Genomic DNA, 20,284 nt, shown 5'->3' with positions numbered 1-20,284 from the left:
GTCAGGGAATAACGCTGAGACAGTACGAATCATGCTGTACAAAAAGAGACCATTCAGCCCATTGTGCCTGTGCCAGCTCTTTGAAAGAGCTATCCCATTAGTTCTACTCCTCCAATGCTTTTTTCTCATGGCCCTGTAATTTTTCCTTTCAACTATTTATCCAATTCCCTTTTGAAAGTTAATATTGAATCTGCTTCCACCGCCTTTTCAGACAATACATTCCAGATCATCATGACTTGTATAAAAAGAGAAATTTTGCTTCATCTCCCCTCTGGTTCTTTTGCTAATCATGTTAAATCCGATTCCTCAGATTACTGTTCCGCACACCACCACCCCAGCCACTAGGAAGTTTCTCCTTATTTACTCTATCATCAATTTGTGATATTAAAGTCACTGAAATAGCAGAGATATTACAAGCAAAAGGTGATAAGTTCAACTGCTTCAGCTTTTGCTAAGAACTATTTTTTTGGGGCAGGAATGTCGTTAGTTGTTCCTATTTAAACTGAGTTGTTTTTAAAGAGGGGTGGGGTGGAGGTAGGGAAATTCAGCAACTATTCTAAACTAACTGTTTTAAGTGAATGTGCAATTTGAACCAACACACAGACTTTGACTACACTTCCAAAGTACTTCATTGGCTGTAAAGTGCTTTGCGCATCCTGAGTCATGAAAGGCACTGTATAATCGAAGTGTTTCTTTCCTCTACAGCTATTTCAGATACTTATTGCATAGTACAAAAACATACAATACACAAGACACAAAAGCTTTTCGTTCATTTGCAAGTGTCAAAGCAGTAGCAAATTAAACATTTAAGCGACCAATACAACGAAAAACTGCTCCAAAATTCCACATTTGCAGGCATCTGATTAATACAGACCATTTTAATGACTGGAGGAATCACACTGGAAACCCATTTAACAACCACACTTGAACCCATTTAACATTAACATTCGCCAACACTATTACCTGCTGCAATATCACTAAGCAAACATCAAACAAGGACAGCAGCTGTTTCTCACTCCCTCTGCCACCACAGTAGATGATCAGGAAGAGAAATCTAGATTAACAAAAGTAAAGGCCCAACTCCCAAGTAAAAATAACCATTACATACCCTTGTCCTCTCCCCCTGCAACCACAACCCCACCAAATAAAAACACCAAATTCTACCCTCCCATGGTCCTAAATTCTTCCTGGGAATAGTTTCATGGACATCAGATGACTTTGTTACCCCAACCCAGTGACTGTTCTTTATACTCAAGCTCCAGCTTTCACCAGCCATGGGTAGCACTCTTGCCTCGAGTCAGATGGTTGTGGGTTCAAGCTCCACTCCCTAGATTTGAATACATGCTGCAGGTTGCCACACAGTGCTAGTACTGAAGGAATGCTGAACTGTCGGAAGTGACACAGTGCTAGTACTGAAGGAGTGCTGAACTGTCGGAGGTGACGTCTTTCCGATGAAACGTTAAAAGCGAGGTCCGAGCTGCCCCCACAGGTGGACATAAAAGATCCTAGGGCCACTGTTTTGAAGAAGAGCAGGTGAGTTCAACCAATATTTATTCCTTAACAAACATCACTAAAACAGATTATTTTGCTGTTATAGCATAACAGTTTGTGGGAGCTTACTGTGCACTGCATTTACTTAGACAAGCTACTAGTGAAGTAATCAAACTTTTCTTTAGAAAGAACCCAATCTAGAACATTCTGTTCCAACATTCCTTTCTAACGGGTGGAGTGATAGATGCAACAGCAAAGCAATTACAACAACTTGCATTTGTCGAGTACCTTTAAAATAGAGAGAGGGTATTGGGAGTGTTAGGGAGAGAATTCCAGGTTTAGGATCCAGGTAGCTGAAGGCACAGCCGCCAATGGTGGAGGGATGGAAATCTGCGGATGCTCGAGAGATCAGACTTGAAGGAGGTTACAAAGCTGGGAAGACAACGTAGGTCAGTGAGCACTGGGACCAATGGATGAACGGACGGGACTTCCCCGTAAACCCAGTCTGACTGCAGAGTGTGCAGGGCCACACAATTTTGTCAGCCTGTCTACCTTTAAAATAGTGGTACGAGCAAATTGTTATTCGCTCATTCCTAATTTGTATGCTGTAATTTACGTAACCTTAATCAGTCAATTACTGACAGAATTACGGCAAGTTACTAATTCTATCAAAGGACAAACTGGAGGTTGCTTTACTCGCACAAAAGAAAATGCACATTTCACTTCAGCTGCAGTGATCAGAAGATGTTTCACAGTGCACACAGCCGATCATTCAACACTGAACAGCGAAACAGGGAAGCAGACAAATTGATTCAAGCTGCATTTATACAGCTGTTTCCATAGCGGCTATTGAGAAAGATTTTTAAAATCACCAGAATGAAGTCATGACCTTCCTACCCAGCAAACTTCAAGCATCCAACATGACTTTATGCATCTCGCAGTTTAGATGCATTGCTGCTTTCTGACTGTTGTATTTTTCCTTAAGAATTAATTCTCTCAATGCTCGAGCTCAGGGCAGACACAAGTGAATGCTTATAACTACCCACTTTGACTTTTGTTAGCATTGAACATACACAAAGTATTCCTGCGGGATTTTGAAGGAGCATGATTATGTTCAACAGAATCATGCGTTACTATTTAGTTATAAAGGCGGCCACACACTTAAAATTTAACCTCGAAAAAGGCAACTTTGTGTAATTAAAATTTTAAGAAAACTGGGAAATAATTTCCAATTCACATAGTTGAGAACAACGGTAACTAAAATTTCTGCAGACTTTTTCGCATTTTGTTTTCTAGGATTGATGTCCAACAAAATACATAACACACATGCACACACACAGAGACAAAAACTTCCCAATTTTGCAAAGGCAAGGATTAAAAAAAAAACAACCATTAAATACAGATTGGATTCCGCATCTCCCCTCAAGTATCTGTGAATTATTAGCGTGGGACAACTTTATTTTTTTTATGCACCAAGCAAACTCACCCCACGTTATCTTAGGTTCTGAAGTGTCCAAAAGCTTCCACTTCTAACATTTACATACAATCCATTTTTGAAAAAGGAAATCTACATGGAATGCCACTGCTTAAAAAAAGTTACTTCATTGACTGCAGCAAAATGCTTTTTTTTTTGTATTATATATTAGAAAAACAGACACACAACACAGACACACGCTTACGCCCAACACAATGCAGCTACACATTGTGTTATCACCGATACTCCAAAGCCTCATAATTGTTATTAAAATGCCAGAGCGGGGCAACAATTAACACAAAGGAATGAAGAGATTCCATTGAGGGAAAAGGAACGACAGCGCAAACCTGCTTTTATAGAAGCATTCAAGCGTGAGGCTGGGGCGGTTGGCAACCCAGACATGAGGCATATCAAAAATGCTATTGATAAGCAAAATTAACAGGCAGCTTATCTGAAGCATACACTAACCATATGGTGTCAGAACCTGTGCTGCCTGTTGCTTAAATAACAATAGATCACCACAGAACGGGATTGCCAGCGCTGTTTGACAAATGGTCATTAGCATGAATTTGCAGGGCTCCGGGGGCAATAGTGCAATTCTGTATTTGCATTTTACGTAACAGGTGAATAAAAAGAGTAAACCAGATGTCGACTACAGACACAGACTCACAGACTGTCTGGCTTTTGAGATTCATCACAGAGCGGCAGGGACAGGGAGATGGCGAAAGAGTGAGACAGAGAGGGTTGGGGGGGGGGTGTAGAAAGCAAGAGACAAATGGACAGAGACAGGAGGAAGAGAGACAGTGAAGGGCAGAGAAGAGACACATAGAGAGGGGGAGAGCAACAGAGACACAAACACATACAGACGAGACACACACATGTACACGGGGTGGGAGGCAGACAGACAGATGCAGAGGAGAGACAGACAGACAGGTGTAACAGAGACAGAAAGAGAGAGAGAGAGAGACACAGACAGACGGATGCACAAAAACAAGAGCAGAGAGAGAGAGGCACATACAGAGGAGAGAGAGAGGCACACACGCACCAAGGAGAGAGAGGGGGGGAAGGGGAGGGGGGAGGAGGGAGGGGGGAGGAGGGGAGGCAGGAAGTTGGGGGAGGGGGAGGGGAGGGTGGGGTGGAGGGGAGGGGGAAGGTGGAGGGGAGAGGTGGGTGGAGGGGGGGAAGGGGGGAGAGGGAAGGGGGGAGAGGGAAGGGGGGGAGAGGGATGGGGGGGAGAGGGATGGGGGGGAGAGGGAAGGGGGGGAGAGGGATGGGGGGGAGAGGGAAGGGGGGGAGAGGGATGGGGGGGAGAGGGAAAGGGGGAGAGGGAAGGGGGGAGAGGGAAGGGGGGAGAGGGAAGGGGGGAGAGGGAAGGGGGGAGAGGGAAGGGGGGAGAGGGAAGGGGGGAGAGGGAAGGGGGGAGAGGGAAGGGGGGAGAGGGAAGGGGGGAGAGGGAAGGGGGGAGAGGGAAGGGGGGAGAGGGAAGGGGGGAGAGGGAAGGGGGGAGAGGGAAGGGGGGAGAGGGAAGGGGGGAGAGGGAAGGGGGGAGAGGGAAGGGGGGAGAGGGAAGGGGGGAGAGGGAAGGGGGGAGAGGGAAGGGGGGAGAGGGAAGGGGGGAGAGGGAAGGGGGGAGAGGGAAGGGGGGAGAGGGAAGGGGGGAGAGGGAAGGGGGGAGAGGGAAGGGGGGAGAGGGAAGGGGGGAGAGGGAAGGGGGGAGAGGGAAGGGGGGAGAGGGAAGGGGGGAGAGGGAAGGGGGGAGAGGGAAGGGGGAGAGGGAAGGGGGAGAGGGAAGGGGGAGAGGGAAGGGGGAGAGGGAAGGGGGAGAGGGAAGGGGGAGAGGGAGAATGGGGGAGGGGAGAGGGAGAATGGGGAGGGGAGAGGGAGAATGGGGGAGGGGAAGAGGGGAGAATGGGGGAGGGGAAGAGGGGAGAATGGGGGAGGGGAAGAGGGGAGAATGGGGGAGGGGAAGAGGGGTGAATGGGGGAGGGGAAATGGGGAGAATGGGGGAGGGGAAGAGGGGAGAATGGGGGAGGGGAAGAGGGGAGAATGGGGGAGGGGAAGAGGGGAGAATGGGGAGGGGAAGAGGGAGAATGGGGAGGGGAAGAGGGGAGAATGGGGGAGGGGAAGAGGGGAGAATGGGGGAGGGGAAGAGGGGAGAATGGGGGAGGGGAAGAGGGGAGAAGAGTGGGGGGGCAGAGAGAGAGAGGGTGGGGGGCAGAGAGTGAGAGGGTGGGGGGCAGAGAGTGAGAGGGTGGGGGGCAGAGAGTGAGAGGGTGGGGGGCAGAGAGTGAGAGGGTGGGGGGCAGAGAGTGAGAGGGTGGGGGGCAGAGAGTGAGAGGGTGGGGGGCAGAGAGTGAGAGGGTGGGGGGCAGAGAGTGAGAGGGTGGGGGGCAGAGAGTGAGAGAGTGGGGGGCAGAGAGTGAGAGGGTGGGGGGCAGAGAGTGAGAGGGTGGGGGGCAGAGAGTGAGAGGGTGGGGGGCAGAGAGTGAGAGGGTGGGGGCAGAGAGTGAGAGGGTGGGGGGCAGAGAGTGAGAGGGTGGGGGGCAGAGAGTGAGAGGGTGGGGGGCAGAGAGTGAGAGGGTGGGGGGCAGAGAGTGAGAGGGTGGGGGGCAGAGAGTGAGAGGGTGGGGGGCAGAGAGTGAGAGGGTGGGGGGCAGAGAGTGAGAGGGTGGGGGGCAGAGAGTGAGAGGGTGGGGGCAGAGAGTGAGAGGGTGGGGGGGCAGAGAGTGAGAGGGTGGGGGGGCAGAGAGTGAGAGGGTGGGGGGGCAGAGAGTGAGAGGGTGGGGGGGGCAGAGAGTGAGAGGGTGGGGGGGCAGAGAGTGAGAGGGTGGGGGGGCAGAGAGTGAGAGGGTGGGGGGGCAGAGAGTGAGAGGGTGGGGGGGCAGAGAGTGAGAGGGTGGGGGGGCAGAGAGTGAGAGGGTGGGGGGGCAGAGAGTGAGAGGGTGGGGGGGCAGAGAGTGAGAGGGTGGGGGGGCAGGGAGTGAGAGGGTGGGGGGGCAGGGAGTGAGAGGGTGGGGGGGCAGGGAGTGAGAGGGTGGGGGGCAGGGAGTGAGAGGGTGGGGGGCAGGGAGTGAGAGGGTGGGGGGCAGGGAGTGGGGGGGTGGGGGGAAAGAGAGGGGAGGTGGGGGGGAAGAGAGGGGAGGTGGGGGGGATGAGAGGGGGGGTGGGGGGATGAGAGGGGGGAGGGGGGCGTGGGGATGAGAGGGGGGCGTGGGGGAAGAGAGAGGGGGGTGGGGGGAAGAGAGAGGGGGGTGGGGGGAAGAGAGAGGGGGGTGGGGGGAAGAGAGAGGGGGGTGGGGGGAAGAGAGAGGGGGGTGGGGGGAAGAGAGAGGGGGGTGGGGGAAGAGAGAGGGGGGTGGGGGGAGGAGAGAGGGGGGTGGGGGGAAGAGAGAGGGGGGTGGGGGGAAGAGAGAGGGGGGTGGGGGGAAGAGAGAGGGGGGTGGGGGGAAGAGAGAGGGGGGTGGGGGGAAGAGAGAGGGGGGTGGGGGGAAGAGAGAGGGGGGTGGGGGGAAGAGAGAGGGGGGTGGGGGGAAGAGAGAGGGGGGTGGGGGGAAGAGAGAGGGGGGTGGGGGAAGAGAGAGGGGGGTGGGGGAAGAGAGAGGGAGATGGGGGGGAAGAGAGAGGGAGATGGGGGGGAAGAGAGAGGGAGATGGGGGGGAAGAGGAATGGGGGTGGGGGGGAAGAGAGAGGTGGGTGGGGGGGAAGAGAGAGGTGGGTGGGCGGAAGAGAGCGGTGGGTGGGCGGAAGAGAGGGGGGTGGGGGGGAAGAGAGGGGGGGTGGGGGGGAAGAGAGGGGGGGTGGGGGGGAAGAGAGGGGGGTGGGGGGGAAGAGAGGGGGGTGGGGGGGAAGAGAGAGGGGGTGGGGGGAAGTGAGAGGAGGTGGGGGGGAAGAGAGAGGGGGTGGGGGGGAAGAGAGAGGGGGTGGGGGGAAGAGAGAGGGGGTGGGGGGGAAGAGAGAGGGGGTGGGGGGGAAGAGAGAGGGGGTGGGGGGGAAGAGAGAGGGGGTGGGGGGGAAGAGAGAGGGGGTGGGGGGGAAGAGAGAGGGGGTGGGGGGGAAGAGAGAGGGGGTGGGGGGGAAGAGAGAGGGGGTGGGGGGGAAGAGAGAGGGGGTGGGGGGGAAGAGAGAGGGGGTGGGGGGGAAGAGAGGGGGGTGGGGGGAAGAAGGGGGTTGGGGGAAGAGAGAAGGGGGTGGGGGGAAGAGAGAAGGGGTGGGGGGAAGAGAGAAGGGGGTGGGGGGAAGAGAGAAGGGGGTGGGGGGAAGAGAGAAGGGGGTGGGGGAAGAGAGAAGGGGGTGGGGGGAAGAGAGAAGGGGGTGGGGGGAAGAGAGAAGGGGGTGGGGGGAAGAGAGAAGGGGGTGGGGGGAAGAGAGAAGGGGGTGGGGGGAAGAGAGAAGGGGGTGGGGGAAGAGAGAAGGGGGTGGGGGGAAGAGAGAAGGGGGTGGGGGGAAGAGAGAAGGGGGTGGGGGGAAGAGAGAAGGGGGTGGGGGGAAGAGAGAATGGGGTGGGGGGAAGAGAGAAGGGGGTGGGGGGAAGAGAGAAGGGGGTGGGGGGAAGAGAGAAGGGGGTGGGGGGAAGAGAGAAGGGGGTGGGGGGAAGAGAGAAGGGGGTGGGGGGAAGAGAGAAGGGGGTGGGGGGAAGAGAGAAGGGGGTGGGGGGAAGAGAGAAGGGGGTGGGGGGAAGAGAGAAGGGGGTGGGGGGAAGAGAGAAGGGGGTGGGGGGAAGGGAGAAGGGGGTGGGGGGAAGAGAGAAGGGGGTGGGGGGAAGAGAGAAGGGGGTGGGGGGAGAGAGAAGGGGGTGGGGGGAAGAGAGAAGGGGGTGGGGGGAAGAGAGAAGGGGGTGGGGGGAAGAGAGAGGGGGTGGGGCGGAAGAGAGAGGGGGGTGGGGGGAAGAGAGAGGGGGGTGGGGGGAAGAGAGAGGGGGTGGGGGGAAGAGAGAGGGGGTGGGGGGAAGAGAGAGGGGGGTGGGGGAAGAGAGGGGAGTGGGAGAAAGAGAGTGGTGGGTAGAGAGAGGGTTGGGGGGTAGAGAGAGGGTTGGGGGGTAGAGAGAGGGTTGGGGGGTAGAGAGAGGGTTGGGGGGTAGAGAGAGGGTTGGGTGGTAGAGAGAGGGTGGGGGGGAGAAGGGGGCAGAGACAAGGGGGCAAGTGCCCAAGAGAGGCCGAGATAGAGAGACTGAGGGTGGGAGTCCAGGGACGCACAGAGGGGGACACAGTTCAAGTAACTTGGTCTGTTTTGATCCTTTTCTTTAACGTCTTCATGTTAAACCACACTTGATCGTTTTGACTGTTCTGATGGTCAGACATTTGGTCAAACATTGTGCTTATCTCCTGGTCACTGGTTTTCACTTCTTCCGTCATTGTGATATATGTGGAAGTTTAAGTTTCAAAAACTGAGCCCTCCTTCCCACTTGTTTCACAATTTTACCCAAATTTGAGTACTTTCTTCTTTTCCAGTTGTTTTTTGAGCATATGAATATTGTCATTCTGCTCATCAACTGCTCTGTTGAATTGAGTTGTCCTCGTTTCAGAGTTATCTACTGAGCTCATATGACAACTTCACCTGGGCATTCAGTTCTGTTCAGACTGTTCACCTCCACGTTCACTGGCTGCTTCAATTCTTTTCAATTCATTTGTTAAAGCGCCATTCTGTTTCCCAGAGTTTCTCTTACCTGCTTTCAAAGTCTGGATTTGCTCTTCCATATTGTGTGTCTCAACCTTTATGTTGCTCAGATTGGACAAAAGTTCAAGTTCAGTTTTGGTTGTTCATTCTGCTTTCAAGCAACTGTTCCGATGCATCAGCAATTCTTTCTCCTGTTTGAAGTATTTTGCACGATGTTTACTAGAAACCTCTGATGCATCAAGTTTTAATTGAAAATCTATCTTTGTTAAATTTGCTTCTACAAGCTCGTCATTTAAATGTTTCATGCCCTCTTCCAATTGTTCTATTTCCCATGAGCAAAACTCCAGTATTCTCATCAGTTCTCGTTTTTGCTTTACAAACTCATCTTTCACATGTGAAAGTTGGTTCTTCATTGACCACTTTTTCTTCCACAGAACATAATTCCTCTGTGCTATCCTTCAAGCTTACATTATGCAATTGCACTTCTGCCAATTGTTTCTGAGAGATTTCACTGTCTTATGAGAAGTTCTACTTGTTCTTGCCATTCTAGGTTCTTAATTTGCATCTTTTCATATGTATCTTTGGAAATGTAATGTTTTCCCAAGTTTTCTTCCAAATGTCCAACCATTTTCTTCAGCTCGGTAGTCTCTTTCTTATACCTCTTGGCTTCCTTCTGAATATAGAACCTTCCTAAGTCTTCTCTGCCAACTGGCTCGTCGGTTCCTTCAGAGTGACATTAAATTTGTTTTGCTTCACTTCATAATTTTCCAGAGGAACAAACTTTGACCTCAGGGACTCTTATAGCATGTGAAAGTCCTTTAGCAGCCTTTTTTCTTTTTCTTTGCGAAGTGCAATTACTTTGTCTTGAGTTTTCTTGTAATTTATGAGTCTCATCAAATTTGTTCTGCTGTTCCGGGTAGCCTTTATTCCTTCATGCTGCTGAGGGGTTATGCACTGTTCTTGAATTTGATCTTGAAGGATGGCTAGCTGTTTTTGCAACTATTTACTTTCCTGTTCAGCTCTTGCCTTCTCACCCTTCAGCTTCAGTGCATTGCTTTGTTACTACTGAATGTTCCAAAGCAGCTTTTTCTGAAGTAGCATCAACTTCTTTTTTGACTCATGTTTTCCCAGCGACAAGTATTTGTTCCTCAAAGAGTCTTATAAGGCCGGGACTTCTTTGAGCGCATTTTCTGCCAGCTGTCATGCCTGGCTGAATTTCTGGTTGAGTTTTCCTAACTCCTGCTTCAATTTATCAACAATGAAATTCAGAGTTATTTCCTCCTGGTACAACTTTACTTGTTCATATCTCAAACAGTTTGGTTCATTGAAGACATTAGTTTGGGTGTATTTTCAAAGGAATATAGTCAGCTTGAATTTTGTGTTTCAAATCTTCCAATTCAGCTTTGATACAAACATTTTCCTTTTGCAGGGTGTGTTTTTTTTTTGGAGTTCATTAGATAACTTTCCTTCACTCACAGTCAGCTACTCACAGTGCTCCACACTGGCACCCACTGTTGCAGTTCAGGTATGTGTCGGGCTTCCCAAAAAGATATATTCCTGGGGCTTCCAGGGAGTTCTTTGCCTCCCTAGCATAGTATAAGGACATCAGAAATAGGAGTAGAAGCAAGCGATATGGCCCCTTCAGCCTATTCGACCATTCCATAAGATCGTGGTTGATGCTCCAATTAACTCCACTTTTCTAACCTTTCCCCACATCCCTTAGTGCCCAAAAATCTATCCATCTCAATCTTGAATATACTCATCTGCTGAACATCTATAGCCCTCTGGGATAGAGATTTCCCAAGATTCACAATCCTAAGTGAAGAAATCTCTCCTCGTCTCAGTCTTAAATTGTCAGCCACTTATCTTGAAACTATGTCCCCTAGTTCTAGACTCTCCAACCAAAGGAAAGCAGCTTCTCAGCCTCTACCCTGTCAAGTCCTCTAAGAATTTTATGCATTTTGATAAGAGCACCTCTCATTTTTCTAAACACCAAGAGAGTACAGGCCCATTCTACTCAATCTTTCCTCTTTGGGCATCCCTCTCATTTCAGGAATTATATGGGAATTCTTTCCCAGGACTGTGACAGTTATGTCCCGAGTCAACCAGACTTAAAAAGAGCAATAATTAGGGAACAAAGACTGTGATTATTAAGAAGCTATGTCCCATTAGTGTAAGCACCAAACAATCAATTCAGTTCCAGTTTCACAATATTCATTTAAAAAATTTAAATTAAGTTTGTAATTGGCAATTGAGAGGACATAATGAGACAACTTGTATTTATATAGCACCTTTAATGGAAGAAAGGCATCACCTCAAGGCATGTAATGGGCGGTTGTATTATTCTGCTTGTAAGGTGGGCCTGCGTACCTTTGAGGCTGCAGCCCTCAGACTGTCAATAAACACAGGTCAATCAGAGTTTTATTGTTATTTAATGAGGGAGCTGTGCAGATCTGAAAATATTTAGTTAAGTTTCAGGCTCCAAAACACTGGCAACTAGCAATTATCCTTGATTCTTTTTCTAAAATAAATTTAAAATTTTAAACTGAAAAAAGCCATGACACTGGGACAAAATGTGCTGGATAAATTAGATACGAGGGAAAGGTTGTTGGTGCAAAAAACGAACAGGTTGCCACTTTCTGCATCAAATACAAGGTAACACTCCCTATCCACTCCTTCAGTAACTGCTCCTATGTCTTATGGTCTTATTCTAACTGGGTACATTACTCCCAAGATTAGGAACAAATTATAGCACCTTCCACAACCAAAGTAATTTACAGCCGATTAAGTACTTTGAAGAGCAGTCACTGTTGTAATGTAGTAAATGCAACAGCAAGCTCCCACAAGCAGCAATGAGACAAGTGATGACTTTTTTTCAAGTAATGTTATTTGAGGGATAAATATTGGCTGGGATGCTGGGGTGACCTTCCCTGTCTTTCAGATGAAACATTATAACAAGGCCCCCTCAAAGAGCAGGGGGAGTTATCGCCTGTGTCCTGACCAATTTTTAACCTTCAACCAGCACCTACAAAGTTTAACTGGTCATTTATCTCATTGCTATTTGTATGTTTCCGACATTACAACACTGACTACACTTCAAAAGGTAATTAATTGGCTGCAGAGCGCTTTGGGATGTCTTGGGGTCATGAAGGTCACAATGAAAATGCAAACTTTTCTTTCCTCTTTATAGATTGGGAAATGTTGATGTACAAAGGAACCTGGGTGCCCTTGTACACCAATCTTTGAAAGCAAGCATGCAGGTGCAGCAAGCAGTTAAAGGCGGCAAATGGTATGTTGGCCTTCATTGCAAGGGGACTTGAGTACAGGAGCAAGGATGTCTTACTGCAGCTGTACAGGGCCTTGGTGAGACCACAGCTGGAGTATTGTTTGCAGTTTTGGTCTCCTTATCTAGGAAAGGATATACTTGCCATAGAGGGAGTGCAGCGAAGGTTCACCAGACTGATTCCTGGGATGGCAAACTCGTCTTAAGAGGAGAGATTGGGCCGACTAGGCCTGTATTCATTGGAGTTTAGAAGAATGAAAGAGGATCTCATTGAAATGTATAAAATTCTGACAGGGTTGGGCAGGCTGGATGCAGTTTCCTCTGGCTTGTGTGTGTTTGTGTGTGTGTGGGAGGGGGTCCTAGGACAAGGGGTCACAATCTCAGGATACGGGGTAGGCTATTTGGGACTGAGATGAGGAGAAACTTCTTCACTCAAAAGGTGATGAACCTGTGGAATTCTCTACCACAAAAGGCTGTGGAGGCCAAGTTACTGAATATTGAGGACGAAATAGATAGTTTTCTAGACTCTAAAGGCATCAAGGGGTATGGGGAGAGAGCGGGAGTATGTCGTTGACATAAAGGATCAGCCATGATCACATTCAATGGTGGAGCAGGCTCGAAGAGCTGAATGACCTACTCCTGCTTCTATTTTTCTATGTTTCTATCTCCACAACATAAAGATTACATTCAGTCTACGATGACATGGTCAACATGATCTAGGTAGGCAATGAAACCTGCTGGCATTCAGGAACTCGGAGACCATGCCAACTGCAATCGTTGCTTACTTTTTTTTCACCCTACATTAAATTTTGTAGTTAGAGCCCAAATTATGGGTAGATCTTTTCAGTGGACTCTTACTAACATCCATACTCCTTTCAGTCACAATCTCCTCAGCCATCAGTCGGCTCCCATTCCATCAGTCTGGGCTAATTTTGGATCCAGATTTAAGAGGTTAATGAGCTGTTCTAATCTGCTTCACTCCTCCTAAGGTTTTTTTTTGTAAATGGACACCACGTTACTGTCTTCAAAGATAAATTTCTAAAAATCATGGGTTTGTACTTAATTAACTGCAGCATTTTAAGAATGCCAAACCACCATATACCAATGTTAGATGTGACTGCCTGGTAGGATTAATATTTCAGCCTTTCTTTTTCCAAAACCTATAACTGCATTGAATTAGGATAAAAAAGCTGAACACACAAAAATCAAATGTGACCTCAAAATCTTTTAAGGGGAAGCCAAATAATGTATTAACTCAATATGTGGAGAATGTATTAACATTTCTCATCATTACCAATCATTTATAAAGCCAAAAACTTAACAGAATTTCTAGCACTCGTGTCAAGAAATTACGAGGAATAAAGGAACAGAAGTAGGCCTTTCAGCCTTCTGCCATTTATAAAAACCTGAGGACATTCAGCCCTTTGAAATTATACCGCCAATCGATTGGAGTATCACTGATCTGTATCTTAACTCCATCTATGCATCCTGATTCCATTACCCTTAATATCTTTGCCTAACAAAAATCTTATCTATCTTGGATTTAAGAATTTCAATTGAGCTCCAACCCCAGCAGCTGTTGAGGGCAAGAGTTTCAGATTACTAACACGAAAAAAAATTAAGTGCATCTACACTTAATTACCATCTCTTGGCTCATCCAACAGAGAACAAAACACTAGTTTCGTCCAGCTTTTGGATTTCACTAACTAATCTGATCAGTAATAACTTGCACTTAACAACCCAAGGTGATTTGCAGGGCAATGGGTGAAGCCACTCATAATCTTGAACATCAGCATCAATTTAATCATCCTACGAATTGGAGACACATTTTCTTCACTGTGTTAGACCAAAGTTTGAGTCTTTTCTCGAGTGGGGGGCTGGCGGTGGGTGGGGAGCAGTCAAACACAATTGAGAAGCAAATCATGTACAATCATGCAGCTTTAATTAATGAAACTGCAATCTTGTAAATAGCATTTCAGCACAAAATATTAAAAGACGTTTTAAGGATTTTTTAAAATTAATTTCTGGATGTGGGCATCAGGGCACAGTTGGCATTTATTACCCATCTCTAGTTTCCTTGAAAAGGTGGTGGTGGTGGTCCTTCTGTTTGAACCGCTAATAGCGGTAGATACAACAGAGGGAAGTCTACCATGTTGGTGTGTGACTGAGTTATGCATAAACCCAGGGTGGGTAAGGATGGCAGGTTTTCTTCCCTTAAAGTTCATTAATTAACCAGTTGTTTTTGTTTTACAACAACCTGACAGCTTCATATTCAGCTTTTAGTTTACAGAGTTTTTTTTACAAAAAAGATTTCAAATCCTCAAACTATCAGTGAAATTTCAATTCACACTCCCAACTATTAGTCCAAATTCTCTAGATTATATAAACACTGAAGTAAATTAAAGTACATTCAATATAAATAAAAACACACCAATTGATCATTCACTGCACAAAAACAATTTAAAACCAGTATTCCCCAAATTACAATAAAACCAAGTGCCTGTTGTTTACATCTCTATAAATCTACAATAAAATAACTCAATTACAATCCATCCTCCCCCAGTACCCCCCTTCAACAAACGGATTTAATTCTCACCATCTTGCCATGTCAGAAGTTAAGAAGAAAATCTGTTTACAGTGGTAACGATGATGAACAGTATAAAAGTGAAACATTAACAGCACATTTTAAAAAAAACAGATCGGCAGGAAATCCTTCCAAACAAAAGGCAGATAGTTTTCAATTAGCAAAAACATCACAAAAGCCAGATTTTCCAGACCACACAACTAGACCTACTCAAAAAGGGAACGCGTTTCTTTTTTAAAAAAAAAAGTCTGCTTTCTTTTTAAGTTTATAATCCCATTTTAACATCTATGCTGCTATGTCTAGAGATGACTCAGATGCAAATCTTTTAAGATATTGAATTTTAATAAACTTTGTTTAGGTGCTCTCTACAGCAGAATGTTGTATATGTCAAACCGATTCTGCTAAGTTGCTGCAGGCCTTAATAAATCAAGGTATTATGGGCAATAAACAGCTAGCAACGCAGCTCCCAGTCGCAGAACAAACACGCAATGTCATTTATAAGGCAGCTAGCTGTCAATATGAAACTTGATACAGTGCAGATTCAACTTTGGATACTCTGATTACAACCCAGTTCGTGAAAAAGGTAGAGAGTGTTTTCTTTTTTTTTAACCCATCAATTCAACTTGTGTTATTTTGAAACATGTTTTATTTAATGCACAACGGGCAAATTTCAGTGGAGTTGATGAGTTATGAATTTTAGTTACCATGGATCTTGTACTAGCTCTTCTACTACTGCAAGGTTTTTGGAATCAAACTTGAGTGCATCAGGGCTTGAAATTAGGCTGCCAGAACCATAAGTTGACAGAGGCACTGGTCCATAGCAAGAAACAGTGGCCCAGTGTTATAGAGTCATCCTTCACACATATTAAAGGCAGCTTGCAAAGAAAAGTCAGCACTAGACACTTCATGCATGCGTGAGCACAAAGCAGCAAGCACAAATTGCTGTTGAGATGAATTCATTGGTCTGTTGGGTCAATCAGTGGCCCCCACTACTAGCTTCACTGGCCCTGGTCCAATGTTTCAACCCCTGGATCAAATAGGCAGGATCTTCTGAGATAAGACTAACACATCTTTGACATGAGGACTATCCTCTGGAATGTAACGCCTGAAAGGGCGGTGAAAGCAGATTCAATCATAACTTCCAAAAGGGAATTGGATATTTGGAATGACTTGAAGGGGAAAAATTTGCATGGGTATGGGGAAAGAGCAAGGGGGGGGTAGATGGAACTAATAATTGGTTAGTTCTTGCAAAGAGCCAGCACAGTCACAATGGGCTGAATGGTCTCCACTTGTGCTGTATCAGTCTATGATGATACAAAGTGCTGCTCCCCAGCCACCTGGCTAAAGGGGTGTGCATTGACAGCACAGATCTACACATGCAGTTAAAAGGATATTACAATCCAGGGGCAAAAGGAAAGCTCAAATCTGACCATGTACAAATTCAGTTTCTATTTCTAATTCAGTTTATAATTTTTTTAATTAGTTCTTTTGGTCACCTTCCAGCTATCTGAAGTTGATTATGTCACAGTTACCGGTTTCTAGTTTCTCTGCGGAGTCCAGAACAAGGAGGCATAACCTTAAAATTTAGGCTAGAGAGTTCAGAAAAGTAATTATCGAGGCTAATGGAATATTGGACTTTATCTCAAGGGGGTTGGAGAGCAAACGAGTGGAAGTTATATTACAGTTATATGCAAATCTGGTTAGCTCCCATTTACTGTACTGTGCTTACTTATGGGCACGGCCCCCAGCAAAGATACATTGGATTTTGAGGGGGTGCAGCACAGATTCATCAGAATCATAATGGGGTTAAAAGGATTAAATTATGAGGGCAGGTTGCACAGACTAGGCTCGTATTCCCTTGAATTGAGATTAAGGGGTGACCAAACTGAGGTTTTTAAAGATGATTAAAGGAATCATTTTGACAGACAGAGAAACTATTGCCTCTGGTGGGAGAGTCCAGAACAAGGGGGTATAGCCTTAAAATTCAGGCCAGGCCATTCAGGGGTGATGTCAGGAAGCAACACTTCACACAAAGGGTAGTGGAAATCTGGAACTCTCTCCCCCAAAGAATCGGTTGAGGTTGGTGGTTATTTGAAAATTTAACTGAGGCTGATAGATTTTTGTTGCGTAAGGGTATTAAGGGATACAGAACAAAGAGGGTAAATGGAGTTAAGACACAAATCAGCCATGATCCAACTGAATGGATGAATAGGCTTGGGGAGGTACTGAATGGCCTCTTCCTGTTCCTATGATATGTAATCAAACAGACAAGGCAACTGGTGTCCATTTTGAAAGCAACAGTAATTACATTAGTCTGCTGTAAATAATCTCCTTTATCATTGCATGCCCGTGTGGGTAAGGTAACATTCAGTAAAGGTGAAGAAATAGCACTTCTCTGGAGTGACCAAACAGCAGGCCCAGAGAATGAGAATAAGACACAGTTAGAAATCAGGTCTTGTAACAGCAACAGTACTTCAAAATGAGAAAACTACTTTACAGCTAAGATGCAAAAATATTATTCACAGAACCCAATAAATTTACCATTAAAAATAAGGGTTGAAGTTATGACATGATTTTTTTAAAAACACAAATTTAAAACTACATAAATGGTAACAAAAGTGATTTAGCAATTGTAACATTTTAAAGCTTAAGAGTGGTATTACTCATACTCAGTAAAATCAAATATGTCAAAATAAACATTCTGAATTCGAGATGAAGGTACTTCATACTGTTTTCCAATCCCTCCACTACACTGAATTCTTAGCAACTGCTAACTGCCACACAAGCTAATAAACTGGAATACCCAAATTGACAAGTAGCATGTTCAAGAAAATAGAAAAATATTTTTTTCTGATAAGCAATAATCCTGATTCTGACACCGCTGCTTAAATCTATTTTTTGGACTGGAATCACATGCAACCCGCTACGTAAGATGCACTTCCTTCAACCTTTATCGTGCTCCAAGATAATGTCTACAAGTTCAGTCATTTATATAAAACATGGAATTATTCCACAATCAGCCATTCAAAAACCAGACACACAACGCTATGGTAACTGACACTGGCCCAGCCAATGTCTGAACTCCATTTTAAAGTTCATTAATTCTTGGCTCCTTTCTCTCAAGTTGGGAAATCAACTTGTAATTTGAGCAAAGTATCTACCAGTAGACAGAGAAAGAGTAAATAAGAGAGAAAGGAAAGGGACAAAAGAAACGGGAAGACAGAAAAAGGGAAAGAGAAAAGAAAAGCAGTAAAAGAGAAAAAAAGAGAAAAAATCCTCCTGTCTCAAAAAGTTTTATTATAATATTGAACATCCTGTAAATATTGCAGAATTTTATCCTGGCAACTAACAGGCACAATGCATCAATTTTTGGAACTATTTAAGAGATTTAATCCAGGAAGTAACAGAATTTCCTGCTACCAAACTGTATCAGAATTTAGCTGTACCCAATATCTAAGGATGAATAAAGACACAAAATATGCACAGACACAAAAGATTGTTTTTGGTTTAAGGATAAAAATTTCTTCATATTGCGGGCAGAGTTTCTTGCAGATTCTAAACACTATCTAAAGTATGGAATTCAGCTCGCCAAGCCTTACATCCTACCAAGTTATCATTTTTTCGAACCGTGCTGGTTTTGAGAAATGTGCTTCCCCAATTCCCCAGACAGACCCTAAAACCATGGCTGACACATTTAGATCACGACTCGGGCTGCCACTACTTTCCGGCACTTCCATAACCAGAAATGCTCATTTCCAAAGCCATTAGTTGCAATTTTAAAAAAAATAAACTTCACACAAGTACAATCATCGACCATCCTTGTTCATCTGCAATCCGTTTACTGTACAAAATTATTTAACAATCCTTCAGAGGTTAGAGGAGCGATCACAAGCCCAGTTACAGCACAAGAGGCAGGGTAGGGCACTCAATTTAACTTTTTTTTGTTTAAAAAGAACAAGCGTAAAAGATCTCGGTTATAGAAATGAGATTTTTTTTTAAAAAAAAGAATATGTAGTATCTCCTCCTTTGCATTGCTAAAGTTCATTTAGCTCCGCACAATCAGCCCCCTTCTCCACAAGTCACAATAGTATTTTCAAACTATGCAAGCACAGAAAGAGAAGCGAAAAATTATATTATATATATATAAAATTATAGAAAAGTATAGGGCTGTGATTTAAAGAGATGTATGTGAATGCACTTTGTGAAAATCACTGCACCCTTACGTCAGAATCTAAGCAAATATTTACTGTGTGCGCTAAGGAGGGCGAGAAATGGGTAGAGGAATTGAATTACTTACTCAGAGACACAGAGAAAGGGGAAAGCACTCGACTTTTCCTGGGATTTGCAACAAGTCGGCGGTGAGGCAGTGCTGAGCAGGCTAGGCCAGGCGGTGAACACTCTCCCTCTCTTCCCACCCCCCACACAAGAAACCTCCAGCTCCGCCGCTCCTAGCACCTTCTCTCCTTTCCTTCCCTCTTTCTTCCCCCTGCACCAGGAATAGAAGAAAAAAAGACACGAAATTCCGACTTTCATTCGCATTTTTTTACTTCAGCACAAAACACCAGAGGAGAAAAAAAAACAAACAAAATCTACACATAATTAAAATAATAAACACTCTCTCGCCGGTAAATTACTACTTTGCTTATTTTTTTTTTTGAAATGCGAAAACATTTCTCTCCCTCTAAAGACTTGCGTCCGGAAGTTCTGCTTTAGAGAGAGAGAGGAGAGCGAGAGAGAGGGGAAAAAAATGTTAAAAATGTCAAAGATTTTTTGCGCCAGATTTGCCTGGGCGCGGGGAGCGGGCTGTAACCCAAATCCACAGCAACACTCCCTCAATTCTCTTTATTTTCAAGCAAATCAATCGATCCGAAAATTCTTTTCCTCCTTTTTTTCCCACACATCCAGAAGTATCAGTTATATTTTGCTTGTTGCAAAAATTAGATACATTATTACTAAAAATAGATACATTGTTTCAAACAAAAATGATACAAACTCACCTCAGGATTTTTTTTAAACTCTTATAAATGCATAAAAAGTATTATATTTTTTTAGAAAAGGAAAAGTTTGGTAACTTGCTGTTGAGGGGAGGGGGTATTTTTTTTTGGGGTGTGTTTTTATTGCAGTGAGTTGCAGAGCTGGTGAACGGCACAGCACTCGCAAGAATTCCAGGAATGAGAACTGGAATGAAATGAACGCGAGCTCGAGTCTGCGCACTGCCGGCCCCAGCCAGGGGGGGGGTGGGGCCCCGGGAAACGTCATCCTCTATTGGGCTGGGGTAGGGGGAGGCTGGGTGAGTGAGGGTAAACAGGCACCAGTGCGCGTGTGCTGAGGGGTGCAGTGCCTTCTGGGACTTGTAGTCCGCAGCATGTGCTAATTTAAGAGATAAAGGATTTGCATTTATGTAGCACCTTTCATGACCTCAGGACATCCCAAAGCTGTTTACAGCTAGTGCGGCACTTCTGCCAAGCATTGTCAACGTTGTGGACACGGCAGCCGATCTGCACGCAGCAAGCCCCCACAGAAGGACGTGAGACTTGCATTGAGCGCTTTACATGACCACTCAAAGCACTTTACAGCCAATGAAGTACTTTAGAATTATAGTCATTTAGTGCAGGAAACGCAGCAGCCAATTTGCACGCAGCAAACTCCCACAAACAGCAATGTGATAATGATCAGAAACCTTTTTTTGTGATGTTAATTGAGGGATAAATGTTGGCCAGAACACCAGGGAAAACACACCTGCTCTTCTTTGAAATAGTGGCCATGAGATCTTTCACATTGGCACGAGCAGGTAGATAGAGCCTCAGTTTAACGTCTCATCCAAAGGATAGCACCTCCA

General features: G+C 45.9%; 1 protein-coding gene across 4 annotated transcripts in view; it reads right to left on the bottom strand.

The window, feature by feature from the left end:
- The window catches only part of tead1a (TEA domain family member 1a), a 243,881-nt gene extending 224,262 nt beyond the window's left edge, over positions 1 to 19,619 (bottom strand). For all 4 annotated transcript variants that reach the window (XM_078549374.1, XM_078549375.1, XM_078549377.1 and 1 more), the window contains exons 1-2: positions 19,435 to 19,619; positions 18,743 to 18,924 (exon numbers count right to left, since the gene is read on the bottom strand). The gene's annotated coding sequence lies outside the window, so the exon portion shown is untranslated. The remainder of the gene's footprint in view (positions 1 to 18,742; positions 18,925 to 19,434) is intronic.
- Between the last annotated feature and the right edge of the window lie 665 nt (positions 19,620 to 20,284).

Source organism: Cetorhinus maximus, chromosome 9, assembly GCF_964194155.1.
Source record: "Cetorhinus maximus chromosome 9, sCetMax3.hap1.1, whole genome shotgun sequence".
In the NCBI taxonomy this organism is placed as follows: domain Eukaryota; kingdom Metazoa; phylum Chordata; class Chondrichthyes; order Lamniformes; family Cetorhinidae; genus Cetorhinus; species Cetorhinus maximus.
Note: the sequence above shows the minus strand (reverse complement) of the source record. Positions and strands in the feature narration are given on the sequence as shown.